The following is a 21,952-nucleotide window of genomic DNA, read 5'->3' on the forward strand; positions in this document are numbered from 1 at the left end:
GAGTTAATGTAATTGGGTTGTGAGTAAAATTATTCAGGGCTGTGTTTCACTTCCATACCATTGACAAATGTCGGTCGTGCTGCTCAGATAATATATCTCAGTATCTTACAGGAATTGGGTTTCAACACGTTGGTGGACTAGTCCAGGAATTGAGACAATCCATCGCCCATATCAACTCCACCTGAGTGGATAGTCACCGTGAACACCATCTGGCTTCTTCCCTCTTTGTCTATTGTTTGTCTCTGGTGCACCAGGATGTCCCCGTGTCTGTCAGTGTATGTCTGTGGTTTTTGTTTCTCGTTGTTTAAATGTTTTATGTTTCATGTTCAAAAGAAAAAATGGTAAAACCTTATCTGCCGGTCGTACACACCTTGACTTGGTTTTAACTCGTTTCAAAAGGGAACAAATGAATAAAAACAGTTTCAATCAGGTCTTTGAAGCCCTGTGCCTAGAGCCAGGTGTCTAGATTAGCTGGAGGAGCTGCCCAGAGGCTAAGCGTCTACACGAGCTGATCTTAAAAGCGCCAACAGCTTCTCAGCCTCTTCGATACAAGAGTTGATAGCTGTTTCACTTAGAGAGATCCCTGACTTATTATTTTGACTCAACAGGTGACAAGGTGATTCTCTTAAAATCATAGCAAAAGGGTAAATATGGCGTTTGGTCTAAATATTAAAGATAGGTGTAGCTACTTCAATTTTGTTTCTCATTGGTTTTAAATGTATGAATATGCTCTGCTTGCCTTGGTTGTGGACTATTGGCTTTCAAGTTATTGGATATGGTTAAAAAGGTATAATATTGGTAACAGAAGGTTGACAAAAAGCTGGTAATCTGGATGATGTCATTCTAGATAACATGTGACATGGGCCAACCTAGGGAGACAGGTCTAAATTGAGGTAATGTTTTTATGGAATTCTTATTCTAGGAACCAGGCTTCTAAAAGAATTTAGGACAATGTCTCTTTGTTGAGGTATTGGAGACCGCACCATTGTGCGTCCAAATGTAGAATTGACAGTCAAACTTTACAACATAATAGATAGACTTGGGGTGCCTTGGAGACTAGATTGTTTGTTGGAGGTTGAGTTTTGCTTTCCAAAGTTGTGGCTTGCCCTGAAGTTATCTGTATTTTAATGCTAATTTCCACTGCCCGAGAACAGCTGCCTAGTCACGTACTCAGAACTCAGGTGACCTTGTGGTGGTGCTCTGGTGTTACAAGGAGAATTTAAGGATTGTGATTAAGGATTGCTAACGTTACAGTAACTCAAACTTATTTATAATTGAGAAAAAATCAAACAGGTAGAGATTGTTACAGGATTTACAAAGGATTGATGAGGTTTTAGAACTTGTGAGAGCATTACAGCCAGTTTCCTTACTCCAACTGCCATTTCAAGATAGATCTAGAGGACTGATTTTGAGTTTTCATTTCGTGAGCTTGCTTACAGTTTTAGAGAGCCCACAAAGTGATATCATTAAGAATGGCTAACAGCCTTATATTATATAATTTTGTTACTTCTTCAATGTAAAAAGTTAGAACCTTGAATCTTTCAGTGTATATGAAAAATTTTACTACAAACTTTTGCTCTCAAAATGAGCTTTGATATTTGGGGAGTAGCTGTTGCACTACTCCAGAAAAGAATATTTGAAACTAATTTTAAGCTACTAAAGATATGTTAATTGGCTAAGTACCTCACCTTACCAGAGGACTTAGGTCTTTGTTATGCACATTAGAGATAAAGCTTCAGCTGTGTTAGTACAGAGTTGTGGACTGGAGTCATAGAAGTATTTTGAAAAGAAATCTGGTAAAACATATCTTATTCCAAACAACAGTTAATTGGTTATTACAAAATACTGATATTTGGCCTATTACATATACAAATTTTTCAGGCAAAATTGATAATTTTACTCTTTACATGCTTTTGTATTTACTGTAAATTTGTGATACAACCCATAGGAAATGCACTTAGTGCATTTATAGGTGGTTCATCTAATGAAAAGGCTACATATATGATTAGATCACTTGTTTATTCTCTTGAGTTTCTGCTGCTTCAGCACAGATTATTAAATTCTGTAGTTTAGCCACTGTTTTTAAATCAAACTTTCATTTCACATACTGATAGCCAATGTGTGGCTTGTGGTTTACAATTGATTTCAATTACTTAATGCTTTATTAGAGACAGGTTTTCTACTTAAAATCAGTGAGTGATTTCAGTGTAAATTGTCTGACAACTCACTGTCCTTTCAGTGCTCTGGCTCAGACAACTAAACAAAACCATAGACCCAGCTCTTTAAAAATGGTAATGGAGTTGATAACACACCCTCACGAAAAGAGGAAGACTCCATTTGCTTACTTTCAACTCCCAGCTTCACCCTGCCAACTCAGAGATTTCAAAATAAGGTTAAATCTGGACCTTGTTTACAAGATTTGACATTTTTAATTAATGCTTATGTTTAGATAAATAAAGTTTGTGAGGTGCTGGAGAGATGGCTTAGTGGTTAAGAGCACTAAATACTATTCCTTAATAGACCATTTAAGAACTTAAACTGGATTGCCCGGGCTCCTTAACTAGGGAGGACAGATACCAGACAGATTAGGCCCTACATAAGAACAATTAGTGTAAAAATCTCATTCTTTATATATCCAATACAATAATGCTGGAGACAATAATTTGGTATACAAGTCAATTTTTATATACAAGTGCTCAGTGTCCTCAATTTTATCCTTGAGGACTTACCTCAATAAATAATATCTTTACTATATCTTAATATATAAAAAGGGGGAGTTATCCCTGTATGCTAAAATATGCTCCTTTTATTTCAATTTTAAAATTTTGGATGCCAAAGTTTATGGCACCCAACAACTAGACATACTTCTGCCTAGGTGAAATAGAGAGATCCACTTATTGACATGATCCTGCCCAGATATTTTATATGGGGAAGAGGGAATGTTTGTGTTTTTTCTACAGGATGCTACAAGAGTATGCCAGCTGCCTGAGTGGTTGCTGAGACTTGCCGATCCTGGTTACATGAAGATTCAGCTCTCGTGGTTTGGGTCCCTAGAGTCATTCCTCTGCCCTGAAAGGAAGGTGGAAGATCCCCCCTTCACCTTTTGTCATCACAGAGATTTTGCCGTTGCTGCAGTCAGTGTTACCGCTGCGTGTGTTCCCGTCCCACTGTGGCCTACGCTCAGACTCTGTACACTGCTGCTTGCTGACTCCAGCTGTTACCCCTGTCCCTTCATTTCCCTGGTGACTCTTGCTGCCTTAACTGGTAACTGGTGTTGCCATTTTACAGACTGTAGCTTCACAGAAAGCCACCCGTGTAAAGCTACAATGACTGGAAAACTCTGTCCTGGTCATACAGATCTCAGAAATGGTTCCATTGTCTGCTGGTTGTTCCAGAGAAGAATGACTGATCCTGAACTGTCCTGGAAAAGACCTTGACACTTTCACTGCTATTGTAGCAGCCATTACTGCTACAGACATTGTGTCTGCAGTGTCTGGAGTTATCCTCCCCCAATCTATTGTTAGACAAGTACAGTGGGTGAACTTTCTGGAGTAGTTACTAACAATTGGGAATTCTAAATTTTATTATAGGAGTGGCTTGACCACGGCCCTTGGTGGTAACAGCTGAGGAGGACCAAATGAGGTGCCCACTACTTATCGGGAGTGGCTCTGTTTGATGCAGCCCTATGCTGTGGATCAGTATTCATACCATGGTTGGTTTGCAAACTCAGATCTCAACAGTAACGTGACAAGGCCGTTATTCACTCAAGCACTTGTGGCCATTGTACAAAGGGCCTCCCCTGGAATTTGGTTATCTTGCTCAGGATTTACTCTGTATCTGAGTTCCCTGCTCCTGCACCCCATGGACCTGTGGGTCCATTGCACTGGGAGGAGAGGGACTCTCTCTGTATTCTGAGTTCTCTGCTCTTACACCCCACGGATATGTGGATCCATTGCACTGGGATTGAGAGAGACTCAGTGATTTCCTTTGATCAGCCCTTGCACATCGCTGAGGTTTCCTCATTGCATGCGATAGGGTGATCATGACTGCTATAAAATTATATATTTATAAGGGTGAGATGTAGAGGGCCGCAATAACATGCGCCACCACTAGATGGCACTGGCTTCCACTGTGCCCCACGTGGAAGGCCAGGTTAGACTCCGCCATTGCAAGATGGCGCCAGCCTTTGCCGCGCCAGCCGGCCCCCCTTCAGGAAGTTAACTGTGCGCATGTGCAAGAGTGCCTTCGTGCCAGGTCTTTGCCCATTCCGGGGCGTGCCTGATGAGGTCATGAGTAAGCAACCAATCAGGTGTGGATGCGCGGCATTAGGGGGTTTTTAAGCACACCATGTTGGCGTGGCAAGGGGGCTTCTCCATGAGATAGAAATAAAGTTTTACGCATAGCTAGGATTTCTATGTCCGCGTGCTTCTTGCCGGCGGAAGGTCGCGCGTGGGACAGTTCAAGGTTACTGGCTCGGTGCCGTCTGACCAGAACCAGATCTCCAACCTGGAATCCGTGTGGGATGTCGGGGCTTTCCGTCCAGTAGGTCTCCTTCAGCAAGTCCCACACCTGGCATCTGACAATCTCAAGAGCCCTGAGGTGGGTGAGGAGGGGTTGAGAAAGAGGAGGGTCAGGATCATGTATTCCCCCGGCTTCACCTATAGGTGGCGGACTGCCCCATAGAATTTCATACGGTGTCAGCTTAAACCTTCCGGGAGTGTTCCGAGCACGGAACAGAGCGAAAGGGAGGGCTGTCCAATCTTTCCCGCCGGTCTCTAAGGCCAATTTAGTTAAGGTCTCTTTTAAGGTTCTATTCATTCTTTCTACCTGTCCTGAGCTCTGGGGTCTGTAAGCACAATGTAATTTCCAATTAATCCCCAGCTGACTGGCCAGCCCCTGACTTACCTGGAAAACGAAAGCAGGTCTGTTGTCAGACCCGATTACCTCGGGGAGTCCAAACCGCGGAAAGATCTCTTCCAGTATCTTCTTAGCCACCACTTGAGCTGTTTCTGAGAGGGTAGGGAATGCTTCTACCCAGCCTGAGAAGGTGTCTACGAACACTAATAGATATTTATTACCATACCTGGCTGGAGTTATTTCTGTAAAGTCAATTTCCCAATGAGCCCCCGGCCTATCTCCCCTAAGTCTCTTGCCATGGAGAGACGGGGGTCTATTAGAGTTGACGAGAGCACAGGCTTGACAACTCTGTACAACCTCTTGGGCTAAGTCCGGTAATCTCTGAACATAGTATCCAGAGGATTTCACAAGTTCTGTTAACTTCCGTGTACCCAGGTGGGTCAGACGATGGAGGTTGGTAATGAAGTTGCGTCCTTCCTTGTTTGGGAGGACTTGTTTGCCATCTGCTGTCTCAGCCACACCATAGGGAGAAAATCCTTGTACCCAATCAGACTGATGAAATTCCTCTAGCTCTTCTTGGGTGTATTGGAAGCTGGAGTCTCTTAGGTTTGGGGAAAGCTCTTCATTTACCACTGTCAGAATTACGGCCCCGAGTGCGGCCTGTTTGGCAGTGGCGTCTGCCATACGGTTGCCTTTTGCCACAGCATCCTGTCCCCCCGATGCCCGGGACAGTGGATGACGGCTACCTTTCTTGGGAGGTGTACAGCCTCTAGGAGGCTGAGGATCTCATCTTTATTTTTAATCTCTTTTCCCGTGGACGTCAAGAGTCCTCTCTGCCGGTAGATGGCCCCATGGACATGTGCAGTGGCGAAGGCATAGCGACTGTCAGTGTAGATGTTAATGTTTTTTCCTTCAGCCAGCCTCAATGCCTGAGTGAGGGCTATTAATTCAGCATTCTGGGCTGAGGTGCCCTCTGGCAGTCCACTGGACCAAATGGTTCTTTTCCCATCCACCACTGCCGCTCCCGCCTTCCTCTTTCCTTCTACCAGGAAACTACTGCCGTCCGTGAACCAGGAGGGGCAGCCTGGTAGGGGGACATCCGTCAGATCCTCTCTGGTACTAGAGGCCTGGGCCAAGATGTCTGCACACACATGTATTGGGTTCTGACCTGTTGTCTTTGGGAGCAGTGTGGCTGGATTTATAATGACAGGAGCGCCAAAAGAAATTCTATCATTTCGCAGCAGGCTCTGGTAGTGAGTCAGGCGGGCATTAGTTATCCACCTGTCTGGGGGCTGCCGGATAACACTTTCTAGAGCATGTGGGGCTATAATTGTTACTGGCTGGCCTAGGGTTAGTTTATCAGAGTCTTTTACCAGAGTAGCTACTGCTGCGATGATCTTGAGGCAGGACGGCCAACCGCTAGCCACCGAGTCTAGTTTCTTGGAGAGGTACACCACGGGCCGCTTCCAGGGACCCAGGGTCTGTTTCAGCACTCCCTTTGCCAACCCCGCTCTCTCATCTACAAACAGCGTAAAAGGTTTGGTTAGGTCAGGCAGGACTAGAGCGGGTGCAGTCAATAAGGCCCGTTTGATGGCATCAAAGGCCATTTGATGTTCAGGCTTCCACTGGAACTCAGTCTCTAACCTGGTCAAGGTGTGGAGGGGGGCAGCCAGCGCAGCGAAACCAGGAATCCACAGCCGGCAGAACCCGGCGGTGCCTAGGAATTCCCTCACCTGTCGAGGCGTCTGAGGTACAGGTATCTGAAGCACAGTCTTTTTCCGGGCTTCCGTGAGCCATCGCTTACCATCCCTGAGGATGTAGCCCAGGTAGGTCACCTCTGTGCGGCATAACTGCTCTTTCTTCGCTGATGCCCGGTATCCTAGGCGACCTAATTCAGATAGTAATTGTTCAGTCCCTTTTTGGCACTCATCCTGGGTTTCAGCACCTAAAAGTAAATCGTCAACGTATTGAAGAAGAGTCATCTGTGGGTTATTGGTTCTGAAAATCGTCAGGTCTCGATGTAGGGCCTCATCAAAGAGGGTGGGTGAATTCTTGAATCCCTGTGGTAGTCTGGTCCAGGTCAATTGTCCAGAATGTCCGGTTTCCGGGTCCTTCCACTCAAAGGCAAACAGATGCTGGCTGGTGGGATGTAGTCTCAGGCTAAAGAAAGCATCTTTGAGATCTAAAACAGTGTACCATATCCTCTCTGGTGGCAGAGTGCTGAGGAGGGTGTAGGGATTAGGCACTATGGGATGTACATCTTCCACCCTTTTGTTGACCTCTCTCAAGTCCTGAACTCGTGTCCCAGGCTTCTTTACTGGTAATAGTGGGGTGTTCCAGGGAGACCGGCATGGGGCTAGGATGCCTAGTTGTAAAAACTTGTTTATATGGGGCCGAATACCTTCTTTTGCTTCCCTGCTCATAGGGTACTGGTGCACACTGATGGGAGTAGCACCTGACTTGACTGCAATCACTATAGGGGGAACTTGGGAGGCCATTCCAACTCCCCCGGTCTCCGCCCAGGACTCAGGGAACCTGGAAAGCCACCACTGCGGGTTGTCCATCTTCTTACCTTTTTCATGTATGCGATACTCATCGGCCAAATTGAAAGTCAAAGTCCATACTGGCCTGGGGGAGTGCCACTTCACTCGGGGTCCTTCCGATGAAAACTGTATTTCGGCATTCATTTTAGTCAGCAGGTCTCGACCAAGCAAGGGGGTGGGACACTCAGGCACTACTAAGAAGGAGTGCGATACCCAGCCAGCCCCTAAATTGACGCGGCGAGCCGTTGTCCACTTGTGTATTTTCATGCCGGTTGCCCCCACCACCAAACTGGTCTTGTCTGCAAGCTTCCCCAGAGGGTGTTGTAAAACTGAAAACTCTGCCCCCGTATCTACTAAGAAGTCCACGGGGGTTCCCTCCACATCTAAAGTTACCCTAGGCTCGGGGAGGGAGTACGAGCCCTGACTGTCCTAATCATCTTCGTTCCTCAGGGCTAGGGTCCTGGGACCCCGCATTTTTTCCCTCTTGTTCGGACAGTCCTTGGCCCAATGTCCTTTATTCTTGCAGTAGCGGCACTGGTCTTTATCTATCCTTGAAAGTCTCCAATCCTGTGAAGCCCAGTCGTTCCGGTGGCGTGGGTTGCCCAGATTCCCTATCTTTCTCCCTACATTCCTGTTTCCTTCAGGTACTACTCTGGCCAGTATTCGTGTTAAATTCTTGTCCCTACATCTATCTCTCTCATCTTCTCTCTCTTCTCTTTCCTTTTTCTCCCTCTCTTTCTTCTCTTCTTCTGTCTCTCTCTTATGGTACACTTTCTCTGCTTCCTTAACTAAGTCCTTTACTGTAAGATCTTGTAGGCCTTCTAGTCTTTGTAACTTGCGCTTGAAGTCCGGGTAGGACTGACCTATAAAGGACATGGCTACTGCTGCCTGCTGTCCCTCAGACGTAGGGTCAAAGGGAGTGTACCTTCGATACGCCTCCAGAAGCCTCTCTAAGAACACAGAGGGGGCCTCCGTGGGTCCCTGAAGTACCTCTCTTACCTTGGCCAAATTAGTGGGGCGACGAGCTGCCCCCTCGAGACCTGCCACGAGAGCCCGGCGGTAAGTGGTCAACCTCTCCCTACCTTCAGTTGTGTTATAGTCCCAGGGGGGGCGATCAAGGGGGAAGGCAGCATCAATGAGGTTGGGCATCTGGGTCGGAGTTCCGTCTGGTCCTGGGATGTGCTTCCGAGCTTCTAGGAGGATCTGCTCCTTCTCTTCAGTGGTAAAAAGAACCTGTAAAAGCTGCTGACAATCATCCCAAGTGGGCTGATAGGAGAACATCAGGGACTCTATGAGATTAGTTAAACTGGAAGGATTTTCAGAGAAAGAATCATGGTTAGTTTTCCAGTTATAAAGGTCAGCTGAGGAGAAAGGCCAATACTGTAAGGGTTGGAGTTCAGGAGGATCTACAGGGGGGCCATAGGCCCTGAGTAGGAAGGTGGTTGCTGAAGGAGGACCCTCTGGACCGGTCCCGCGCCGGCTTCTGGTACCGGCTGCAGAACCCTCAGATTTGTCATGCTGATAAGGGGGTGGAGGAGGGTTGGGCGCCGACGGCGTGGGCTCATCTTCATCTGGAGGCCCTTCGATGTCAGGATAAATCCGGGGGGTCGTCTTCTTCTCCATCTGTAGCTCCTGTGCTACCAATACGTGTGAAGACGGGGATGGGGATGGGGATGGTCGGAACCAGGACTTCAGTCACGGGGGGTGGGAGTCAGAGGCGAGGTTTTCCCATACTACGATGTAAGGGACCTGATCCGGGTGAGATCCAGGCCCAGGCTGAAAGACAATCTTTTTGACTGATGAAATAACAGCTTGGTCTAGAGTGCCCTCTGGTGGCCAACCTACTCCAAATGTTGGCCACTCAGAAGTGCAGTAAGTCTGCCAACGTCCCTTTCTTACTTCCACGAGCAAATTTTGGGCTCTAGTTTTAACCTCTGACCAATGATTCAAAGTTTGACTCAACGGGGTGGACACAGACTGTCCCATGGTGAAGAAAAAAAGGACTAGACAAAAAAAATGAAATCCCAAAAAGAAAAAGCAGTGCGTCTACACACGCTCGTTCGCGCCTGGACTGATATATCCAGCCGAATGCAACCTCGGATGGCGTTGGGTCTCGAATCCACCGCCCGGGTAGGAGAAGTTCTCCGTCTCCTTGGTTTCGAAAAGTCACAGTCTGATCTCTTTGACTGTCACCTGCCGGGTCCTCCCGACAAAAGTCGGCTCGTGGGACGTCTCCCAGAGCTGGGGCGTCCCCACTTCCGCTATCTAAAAAAAGAGAACAAAAAGAAAACAGCTATTCGGAGTAGGAACCCAGTACCTACTCACAGGCGTCTGTCCGGGGTGGGAAACCCTTCCACCCAAGCACACTTAAATACGGGGCAGGAAATCCATCTACCCAAGTGTACTTACAGGCTTCTGTCCAGGGCGGGAAACCCTTCCGCCCGAGTGCACTCAAAAACGGGGTGCACTCAAATTCGGGGTGGGAAGCCCTTCCACCCGACTGCACTCAAATTAAACCTAGACCATGGCACAATTTACAGTACGTAATACACAACATACACACAAACACACACATACACATACACAGCGGCCGCCTTCAACACTCACACCAACGTACCTCCAAGAGGCATTCGAGTCTCCGGGGGTCACGCTCCTATCCCGGACGAGCCCCCAATGAAAGACCCCCAAATTTGGGGAGACTCTCGCTCCAGTCACGGGTTAGGGTACCCCCAAAAACACGAGAAGCCGGTCTTGATGTAATCAGCAAGAGGCAGTTTTATTTACGAGATCTCGGGCTGACATGTATCCCACACAGGAGATTGAGTCAAGCCCCGAGCCTCTCTAGGCAGGAGCTTATATAGGGAAAACCAGGGGTTTCGTGTGGATACACATAATTGGCTAGTACAAAGGGTGCACAGTTACTTTTTTTGCGTGGAATTGTATTAACAAAGCATTCTAGCATCTTAGCAATATGGGCAAGGTGGCTTATCTCGCTCAGCAAAGGGATGACTCATATTAGGGAGTGAAGGAAGGGAAAGGGAAGGGAAGGGAGGTAGCTCCAGGGGTAGCTCCAGATGGCCAGTGTCCTTGGAGCCCTATCTCAAATACTTTCAGGCATAGCCAGACTTTGTTCATGACTAACTTTTAGAAATTTTAACCCTTCAGTGCCAAACATGTGCCCCAGTATTGCCTCAGACTGGAGTGGGGGTCAATCCACATGGGTTGTGCCCTCTACACCTATGGCAAATGGATGTTACCCATTTTCCTGAATTTGGAAAATTAAAATATCTTCATGTACCCATAGATACAGCTTCGGGAATCATTTGTGCCTCTCTACATACAGGAGAGAAGGCACGTCATGTGATCGCACATTGCTTTGAAGCTTGGGGTGCCTGGGGCCAGCCTAAAGAATTAAAGACTGATAATGGACCGGCTTATACTTCTGCCTCTTTTGTGTCTTTTTGTAAAATGATGGGTGTTCGATTGACCCATGGATTACCCTATAACCCTCAGGGTCAAGGTATTATTGAACGAGCCCATCGCACCCTAAAAGAATGTTTAATTAAACAAAAGGGGGGAATTGCCTCTGCTGGCTCCACCCCTAGGGAAAGATTAGCCATTGCTCTCTTTACCTTGAATTTTTTAAATGAAGATAAGCAGGGTCAGGTTGCAGGTGAGCGTCACATCAACCCTGATGCTTCTTTAAAAGGCATGGTCATGTGGAAGGATGTCCTAACTGGTACTTGGCAGGGCCCTGATCCAGTGTTGATTTGGGCACAAGTGTCTGTTTGTGTGTTTCCCCAGCAGCCGCTGTGGGTCCTGGAGAGGCTGACCAGAGTGGTCCAAGATGAACGGAAGGAGGATACTATGAATGTTCCTAGGGTTGCTGATGCGTCCTGCGGTGATGGATGAAGACCTATGCTGGGGACTTTTATCTGTATTTCCCAAACCCCTGCCATTGACGCATTCGGCACAAGTGTTTCCCCGGTTTTTCTCTTCTAATGCTTTGTTGCAGTTACCCTTTTTGGCATGGGATGGAGAAATAGCTCCTGTCAATGATTTATTGCAGCTTCAGCTGAAGGGATTGCTATGCTTTCAGATGATTCAAAATATTTCTCAGAATAGTGATTGCATTCAAATGTATAATCAATCAGCTGCATGGTTTGACATGCCTATCAATAGTTCTACCAAAGCTAATGCCACATGGATTCGAGGGGTGTGGCCTGCCAGTATTTCCAAAGGCAATGATACCATATCTTCCCAACCTAGATGGGCTCCCTTTTGCAAGGGAACCCGTGAGTCACTTCCACCATGGACTGGGTGTCAGGCTAGAAGGGCAGCATGGGCTGTAAAGAAGTATTTTACCTTTTCTCCTTATATTAGCACAGTCCATAATGGCTCATTTTCAGGATATAATTGAACCTATCAGAATCCTGCTCAGGCAGTAGCTAGTAATCCTCTCAATGTGTGGTTGTTGTGTAGAGTGAATGGTAGTTGCACAGATATCTCTCCTCTGAGCATGTTAGTGGGAGGGGGTTGGGGTAATGTAAGCTTTCATTGGAATGGATCTATAGGGTTTGAATCCTCTGTTTTTCAACTTGCTTATGGGCTTAATGTTTCCTTTAAGGCTAAGCCTGTCTGTATGTGGCCTCCTTTTGTGTTTATTGTCTATAATAGGAGTTATGATGATAATGTTGTTAATTGTAGTAGTGGTAGTTGTTTCTATAGTATGTGTTGGAATGCATCTGCATATTCTTTAGCTGTTGTGACTAGGATGCCTCGTTTTGTACCCTGGCCTGTTCATGCTTCTTCTGCTATGACTTTGTTTAGGCAAAAAAGGGATTTTGGCATCACTGCAGCCATTGTTTCTGCTATAGCAATCCCTGCCGCTGCAGCCACAGCTGTGGCCGTATCCCTTACCTCAGTAGTACAGACTGCTGCCGCTGTGAATAGTTTATCCACAGGTGTTGCAGAAGCTTTGGATTTGTCGCACAACTCATCTCAGTATATTACAGGAAATTGGTCTCAATATTTTGATGAACTAGTTTGGGAGCTTAGATGATCAATCATCCACATCAACTCCACCCGTGTGGAAGTGTCTTAAGCTGGAGGTCTGGCCAATTGGATCACCACAGCTGCCTCTCGGCTATAAGAATGGCAAGGACTCACTGGACTCGCCCTGTGCCTGATTCTTATGAGCGTACTGGACTTTTGGTGCATTTGCCGTATGCGGTTTCATCAACACAGAACTCAAGCCTTAATGATTCAGGCTTCTGCAGCAGTGGAGATGGGACAGTCTCCTCAAGTGTGGCTTGGCATGCTAGAGAAGTAGTCAATGATGGGTAAGACTCCCTGGGCGTGTCACCAACCTAAGACAGGGATCAAACCTAAGCTGTTTGTCTCCCGATGATGGGTAAGGGGCATTGCTGCAGGGGGCAACCTAAGACAGGCATTCTCTGTGGCAAAAACATAAAGAAGGGGGAGATGTGGGGAGTGGATGTGGCAGCAATCCCAAGATGGTGCCTGGGACTGCCACCAAGTCTTATGACTATCACCTGACTTCCTTATACATCCAAAAGTAAGCCACATCCATCGTGAGAGCTGTGCAGACGCACCATGATAAAGATCAGGCCATTTGGCGTGGACCTATGAACTGAGACTATGTAGACGGGACTGATGGGGCATGGTTACTGGTTATTTATTAGGGAGTGTGCTTGGGGGTAAGAGATTTCTGCTTGCATGCAGAAAGAAAGGTTCCTGAATAAACTGCTTTGAGAAGAACATCGTGGTGTCACTCCTTTCTGCAGGATGGAGACAGACACGACAACGGTTGAGTTGATCAATTACACTGGCTAAAGGAAAGCACTGTTTGAGTTTGAAAGTTCACATTAGAAATTGATTCAAATCTCAGAATATTGCCTAGGTACAAGAGGGAGCCCCCAGGGATCTTTTGTTCTTGAGAATCAGAGAGCAGTAGGTCAAACCCTGATTCCTCCTGTGTCCTCAGGTCTCTGCAACTAGAATCTTACCCTGCCTATCTTGCCTTTGCAGCTCCTGGACTGCATCGGCTCTGGCTCTCCATCTCCCCTCCACATTCTGCTCTATTCATAGATCAATGACAGTCACACGGGGGCCCACAACATCAAGGCTAAAGAGAAGACACAGCAGATTATCCCTGTGGCAAACACCACTCCCCACCCTGCCTATAATCCTGATAAATGTTCCAATGACATCATGCTATTAAAGGTGAGACCTGCCATTCTCCCACCCCATACTGACACACAGCCTTCAGCCCTCACTCCTCATCCCAGCCCTAGTGACTATGCTCTGCTTCTCTCATCTTACTTCTTCCCTCCTTCCATCCTGAGTTTCAATGTAACCCAGAGCGCCAGTGTCTTGGTTGAGCTGCTTTCTTCTGTCTCTTCTCTATCAGCTGGTGAGAAGTTCCAAGAGGACTAGCGCTGTTAGGCCTCTCAACTTGTCCTGGTGCAATGCCCACATGAAGCCAGGGGATGTGTGCTACATGGCTGGCTGGGGAAAGATAACCCCACAGGGGGAATTCCCAAACACATTGCGGGAGGTTGAGCTGACAGTATAGAAGGATCAGTTCTGTGAGTCCCAGTTCCAAAGTTCTTACATCAAAGTGAGTGAGATATGTGTGGGAGACTCAAAGATCAAGGGAGCTTCCTTTGAGGTAAGTTGGATTGCCTTCAACTCTGGGCTCAGTTGGAGGGGGAAGGAATCTGGGGGCCTATAGAATCGAACCTAAAGAGACTCACTGGCTATTATCTTTCTCTCTGGTAATAGCAGGAACCAGTAATGAACTAGGGTCCCAGAGTTAACTTGCAGGCTTTGTTGAAGGTAGATTGTATAAAAGGATGTGTTTATAAAACAACACTTGACTGAAGGTTCAGGCTTCAGAAAGCTGGATCTAAAGTGTGCACCAGCAAGAAAAAAGTTGGGTGTCTCCTGTCTTGGGGCTCAGGGTCACCTACTACCCACTCTGTCCCACAAGTCATATGGAGGAGTCACATGAGAGGTGAAAAGCTCAGTTGTTACAGAGACACTGAAAACAGAGATAGCTGAAGTCACTGGTAGATGGGCCTTCCTGGATAGGGTGTGTCTCTCCCATAGCTTCACCATTATTGGACAGCTATTGCATTGACCCTCTCTCATCTAGGAATAGTTTTCTATCCTCCTGTGGAAACAAAGCCTGGCTTTCTTTACCCTCCCAGCTCCACCCCATCTCTTTCATTCCCAGTCAGCTAAGTCTAGAAACTTCTGTGCTTTAAAGTCCTCAGGGTTCTGAGCACGTCCTACCTCTTCCCCCTACTAAGGACACTCAATGCTGCATGTGATTTAGTCCATTAGGGCCTCAGCCCTGTGTTGACAGATCAGCTTGCACCCTCTTAGAGAGGATTCTCCCAAAAGCCCAGACCAGAAGTGAGATCACAGAGGGACCATGGAGGCCAGGACTTCAGTGTATCTCCCCAATACCTGTACCCCAAATCCCACCAATGCCCAGACCTAAGGAAGCCCCTCCCAATCACCTCCATACCCTCCTGTGTGCTCAGTATCCATAGCAACACGGTGGTTCAGCACCATGGGTCCCTCTGAGCTTCTTCATCTCAGTCACTGCTGCCTCTAGGCTAAAATCATCTGAACCACATCCATCTTTTATGTCCCAAAGGTTAAAAGAACTAAAAAATTCTACTTCTTCATGAGACATCACAGAAAGTTGTGAGGTTTGGAAATAAATTCAGTCATTTACCTTCTAGTGGGAAGCTAGAGAGAAAAGCAGTGTTTTTACGTAGGGGAGGGGGCAGTTGCTGGAGAACCACACAGCTGGGTCAGCCTTTGTGTGTTTATTCTAAAGAGAACATACTTGACAAATGTGCAGGTTTAAGTCGTAAGAGATGCACATGGGCAAAAGCATAATTCATAAGCAGAAATGAGTGTGAATCAAGGAGGCTGTTAAAAAAATGAAACTTGGGATGGAGAAGTAGCTCTACTATTTAGAAACTCTCAGTGACTGCTGTGTCCATAGTGTGCAAGATGTCCTGGGCTTCCCTTCATGTCAGTCAGGTCTTGGCTTGAGGTTGTAGGAAGAATGTGTGCCTTTGTATTAAAAAAATAGTCTCCCTTTGTTGGCTTCACATGTCTAAGATGCCAAACTTCCAGATTTGGGGCTCATACCTGTAATCTAGCACTTTGAATTCAGAAGCAAGCAGAACCCCATTAGTCCACTAAAAGGTGCTTGATTTAACTTGAGCAAAATGAAAACTCCAAGCAGCCTTGGGTTGAGGGTCTTGTAGCACCAGAAATGTCAGAGATGACATGACTTGTAGCTACAGCTTAATGTCTCTCCACATTCCTACTAGTCACAATGATACATTCTCTTGTGAGATGCAGTAGAAATTCCCTTTGGATCCCATAACCTCCAAAGGCATGCATGTATGTAGGAAGAGAAGTTAGTGCCACACAGTTTGAAAGGAAACTGGAAACCAATCTTTGCCCTGTAGACACGTTATGGACCTAGCTCCTTTGTTGACGACAAAAGCAAAGACAGATACAGAATCAAAGAACAATGCATGTTTGAAAGTCGTACAAATATGTATTCAATGTAGGTGCTATATTACTTTGATGCAGTGGTTCTTTGGCTTAAAATAACTTTGAAAATCACAATCATGTATCTTTAAGAAGGAGATAAAATATTTCTACAAAAGGGTTGTGGTTGAGCCAGTGTCAAACATGCTAGGATAGAACCTGAACTGAACCTAGGATTCCCTGGCTATCAAGACACAGTTACCTACAAGTGTCATCTACTCTATAGTCAGTAACTTCCTGGCATCCCACACACAGGATGAGCCCATGCTCAGACCACTGTTTCCTCCCACAGTTGCATGTTTAAAGCTATGCAAAGCCAGCTGGACTTGATGCCCATGAGCACACACTTGAGTTGACTCAGACACAGGTAAATGCCTTAAACACAGCCTGCTTCAGATCTCTCCATCCTTACCATTGGCAAAAGAGGACACTGTCCTCCCTTAACATCTCTGTGTTAATCCAGCTGACCCTAGGAAAAAAAATGCTTCAACTGATCAAGACCCAACTTCTCTGCTCTTCTAGGCCATTGCAGTCCCATGACAGCAAGAGAGGACTGTAAGATACCCCTGAAGGACATAGTCCAAAGCAAAACTCTTCAAAGGTTTTCCTGGTTTGTGCTTGGAAATAATATACTGCTATACTTCCTTTCTTCTGCCCCTGTTCATAATCTGCAAGCAGCATTTTTCTACGGACTTAGATAATACATAGCTTCTGGTCTCTATTTGTGTCCCAACCTACCTTTATTTGGTGAATATTTCAGTGAGCCCCATGGGCTCATGTATTTGAACACTTGGTTTGCAGTTGTGGGTGCTATTTGGAGAGGTTTAGGAAATAGACTTTGCAGAATATTGCTGGGGGTGTGAGATTTTGAAACTCCAAACCATTCTCAAGCCTCCCCTCCCCTCTCTTTCTTGCTCGCATGCTCTGTGTGTCTGTCTGTGTGTGTGTGTGTGTGTGTGTGTGTGTGTGTGTGTTTACAGTAAATGGTTTGAGCCCCTCAGCTCCCTGCTTTATGTCTGCCATTTTTTGCCATGCCCCGAACCGAGATTGATTCATATGCCTTTGGAGCTATGAGTGCTAGACAATCTCCTAGACGTTGCCTTCGTAGTGTTCTTTAACCAGTGATACAAAGGTAAGAAATCACATGCTTTCACCCAACATGGTCAGGAAAGACTCACAGGAATCGGTTTATTTGCCATATTTCTCAGGGCTGCCTGGCCTACCCTTAGCAGGATGAGGCTGTTGGTCTACTCAAAATAGATTATCCTTTAAGGCTCCCCATTAGCTGCAATCCATGGTTTCCAAACCAAAGGGTGTGCCAGACAAATCATCCCTCTAAAGATGATTCACGTTCAATTGTTTTGGCTTCTGAGTTAGGTATGGTGATATTACCTGTCATTCTAACTCTTTGTGGGCTGAGATAGGAGGATAGACCTTCAACATCACCCTTAGCATAGAACATCATTTATTAACCCCTTGATGTCTGAGCCTGCCATTGTCGTTTGGTTTGGTTTGTGGATGCAGCTGTGTCTTGCCTCAATGACAAATTAGCATTTTTGGGGTTGGAAAACCATGCAACTAATAAAAAATTTTCCCTGCCTCCCTAGAAAAAAAGGACAGTGTGTTTTCCCTTGAGAATCTGAAATTAATTTCTTTTTTAAAAAATGAAAATTGCCAGCCATTGAGGTACCAATAGGATGTAAAAAATTTTTAATCCTGTCCCATGGTTTCTATTCTGACTTTCACCATTCAGGACCCAGGTAAAGCACACACACAGTCTTTATATTTACAATAAGCCTTAAACAGCACAAGAGCCGGGCAGATACCTACCCTCTATGCTATTATAATCTATTTTTCTACTGATAACCCCAAGTTATTACTCTATTTCATCTGGGCTGCTCTTAACTCTAATTGGCCAGACCTTGGGGCCAGCTTTACTAACTCCTAACCCAAGGCAGATTCTCCTTCCTCCTCTTGAACCTTCTTCTGCTCCTGGTTCTCTTCTGACCCTAAACTGGGGAAACCTAAACACCACCTATATCTCTTCTGGGCAGCTACTGGGCATTGGCATCTTGATTTACCACTCAGAAATAACTCAAGGGGCAGGGTCAGAGGTCTATATCCAGCTTCAGGTCTTGGGGACCCACACCTAGCATTGCAATAGACAGCAAGACAGATGGATCTCAAGCTTTGCCAGCTATTGCTTGGCTTTACCTCCATCTCTGCTCCATCCCCCATCCCTGAATTTCTTGTAGACAATTTTATTTTGAGTTGAAAGATTTGTGGGTAGGTTGGTGTTCCTATAGCTTCGTTGGGGTTCCTGCTTGTCTACCTAAGGTGTCCTCTTCAGGTTCCATATCCCCAGTGCTGTGTGTCACAGCTAAGTCACTGACTCTTGGGTGCCTCCCTTATCCCATGTATCTATCACATCCTGAAGATGCCCTCCCTACCTCCCCACCCCTGCTGGATGCAGATTTGAATTTATTCTCATGGCCAGATAGCCATCTCTCCTGTCCCTCCCCACAACTGATCCTGAGCATTGCAATTTCCCTCCCCATCTACTCGCTCACCCAGTGCCCTCCCTCTATCTGCCTCTTATGGCAAATTTATTTTCCTTTTTAAGTGAGATTCAAACTTCCTCACTGTGCCGTCCTTCTTGTTTTGCTTCCTTGGGTCTTTGGAGTGTAGTATGGGTAGCCTGTATTTCATGGCTAATATTTACTTATAAGTGAGTACATACCATGCATGTATTTTGGGACTGGCTTGCCACACTTGATATGATATTCTCAAATTCCATCCATTTGCCTACAAAATTCACAATGTCTTTGTTTTTAATATTTGAAGAGTATTTCATTGTGTAGATGTACTATATTTTTTGTTCATTCTTCAAATCACCATGGACTGAAGCTGCACTTCAACAAGAGAAACATCAGAAAGCCTACACACTCATCAAACGTGAACAAGTCTACTGAATGATCTCTGGGTCAGGAAGAAATAAAGTAATTAAAGTCTTTCTAGAATTCAGTGAAAATTAAGGCAAACATACCCAAAATTATGGGACACAATAAAAGCAGTTCTTAAAGGAAAGTTCATCACACTAAGTGCCTTCATAAAGAAATTAGATTGTTCTCATACAAGTGATTTATATTGAAAGCTCTATAAGTAAATGAAGCAAACACACCAAACAGGAGTAGAAAGGAGGAAATAATCAAAATCAGGGCAGAGATCAATCAGTTGGAAACAAAGAAAACAATACAAAGAACCAAGGAAACCAAAAGCTGGTTCTTTGAGAAAATCAATAAGATACAAACTCCTTAACCAAAGGAAGCAAAAGACAGACGGTATCCAAATAAGCAAAATCAGAAATGAAAAGGGAGACAGAAAACAGAAACTGAGGAAATTGAAAGAATTATTAGGTCTTATTTCAAAAGCCCGTATTCCACAAAATTAGAAAATGTTAACAAAATGACGATTTACTAGACAGATGTCATGTACTAAAGTTAAATCAATCAAGGAAATTGTTTAAACAGCCCTATAACACCTCAAGATATAGAAATAGTAATCAACTGCCTCCAAACCAAGAAAAGCCCAGGGCCAGATGGTTTTAGTGCAGAATTCTAGCAGACTTTCAAAGAAGAGCTACTTCCAATACTCTTCAAACTATTCCCCAAAATAGAAACAGAAGGAACACTGTAAACTCATGCCATGAAGCCGTAGTCACCAGGATACCTAAACCACACAAAGACTGAACAAAGAAAGTGTACCTCAGACCAATATCTCTTTTAAACATTGATGCAAAAATACTCAATAAGTTTTAATATTATACATCCTAAATTTATTCATTTACCTGCAAATTTTAACTTCATTTTATCTTTAGAGTTGAGTAATATTCCCTCATACACAGACACACACACACACACACACACACACACACACACACACACACACACACACTCACACGCACTCCTGTGAGTGTGTGTATTCAATTTTCATTATCCATTAATATGTTGATGGAAAGGTAGGTGGATTCTAATAATTTGGTGTAGTAAATAATTCATTAATAAATATGGGGATACAAATACCTCTGAGATAGTGTACTGAGAACTCTGGGTATATTTCTAGGAATAAAACAGCTGGGTCCTATGGTATTTCAATTTTTGATTTTTGACCAATCTCCAAATTGATTTTCTTTCTTTCCTTCCTTCTTTCCTCCTGAAATTTTCTATTTCATTCATTTGCCCATATCTGGATTGGCAGTTTTATTTCTTTGGTGTTTAATTTCTGAAATTCTTTGTAAGTTTTGGATGACAGTCTGTGATGGCTAATCTTGGTTGTCATCTTGACTGTATTTGGAAGTAAGCAAGCCCAAACAGCCTGGCAAACCAGTCTTGATTAGGTTATTTGACATGGACAATGGACCCTAAATTTGGGTTAGCCCTTCTAGGGACAGCTCACATAAAAGGACATGGAGAAAGGAAGGTTTGGTTTGCCTGCTTGTACCTTCTTTTCTGGCTCCATCTATCCTGTTGCTAAGGTTTCCTTCCTTGGTTGGAGAACCCACTTCTTCAGGACCCCATCACAGATGAGAGCAGCAGATTTCTAAGAATCCTCCGGAGCTCCAGCACAAGACTGGGACAGCTGAGACATCTTGGACAGAACAACAGGCTCCTTGGCTTCCTGTCAGGAGTCAGTCATGATGGTTTCTTTTGCTACACAGCATGTTTAATTCAATTAGCCCCACCTGTTGATACTTATTTTAATTCTTTTGCTTTCGGTGTTTTGTTTTAAAAATTCTTGCGTTTCTCAATAGCTTGAAAGGTTTTCCCTTTGTTTCCTTCTAAAAGTTTGTATTTCCTGTCTTTTAAATATTAATATAGATATTTATTTTTAATCCTTATATTGTGAATTGGTCACATTCAACAATTCCTTCAATAGAAAAAAATTAAAACAGTATGAACCAACATATAATTAATACCACATATAATAACTCTCCAAGTTAGAAGAGCCCTAGTTTTAGATTCAAATTTTGTATTTTATAGTTTTTTCAATGAACTGATACAACAAATTTTCACTGTATTCAAGATCCCAAGCTAAATATAGATGGTTAATAGTCAACATTTTTCATTCTGTGACTTAATTAAAGCAAATGGATTACAAAACACTGAAAAACAGAAATGAAAATAAAATGCAAAGTGTAGGTGATTTATGGAAATCATTATCACTTTAATTACTGCCTAGTTAAAAATATTAAATTAAAATAAAAAGCAAAACAAATCAAACTTAAAGAAAGGATCATCTATGAAAACACTGAGTTATTTTGTAGACACCCCTTCCAGAGTGGAATTGTTCCCACAGTATTCATCACTGTCTGTCTGCAACTGGTCATCATTCTCATAAGGCAAAATTTTCATCCACCAAAATAAAAAGACTATGACTAGGCTGAAGAACCAAATCAGAACTAATAGCTCTTACTTCGTTTATGAAGGACACAATTTGACTTCCGAATATCTCTAAGAAAACTCCTAACCACCTGTCACTCAAGCTCCAGGGGTTTTATTACTCTTTTCTGGCTTCTGTGTGCACCTGCATTCATTCATGGGCATGCATCTGCCCATGAATAGAATTTTAATTTTTCTATTTTCTGTCCTTCTATTAATATTTTCTTTTTATATTTCCAAAATGCTATCCCTTTCTAGTTTCCCTCAAGATACCTCCATCCCATCTCACCCACCTCCTTCCTCCATGAGGTGCTCCCCCCATTTACACACCCCACTCCCTCCTGCCTCCCTACACCAATTCCCCTACACTAGGACATCAGGCCCTCATAGGACCAAAGGCCTCTCCTCCAAGTGATGCCCTACAAGACCATCCTCTACTACATATGCGGCTGGAGCCATGGGTCACTCCACGTGTTCTCTTTGGTTGGTGGTTTACTCCCCTGGAGC

The 21,952-nt window shown here is 44.7% G+C and overlaps 1 pseudogene; it reads left to right on the forward strand.

Moving 5' to 3' along the window:
- Positions 1 to 21,952, forward strand: part of LOC116913210 — a 33,565-nt pseudogene that overhangs the window by 9,232 nt on the left and 2,381 nt on the right.

This window comes from Rattus rattus, chromosome 12 (assembly GCF_011064425.1).
Source record: "Rattus rattus isolate New Zealand chromosome 12, Rrattus_CSIRO_v1, whole genome shotgun sequence".
Classification (NCBI taxonomy): Eukaryota; Metazoa; Chordata; class Mammalia; order Rodentia; family Muridae; genus Rattus; species Rattus rattus.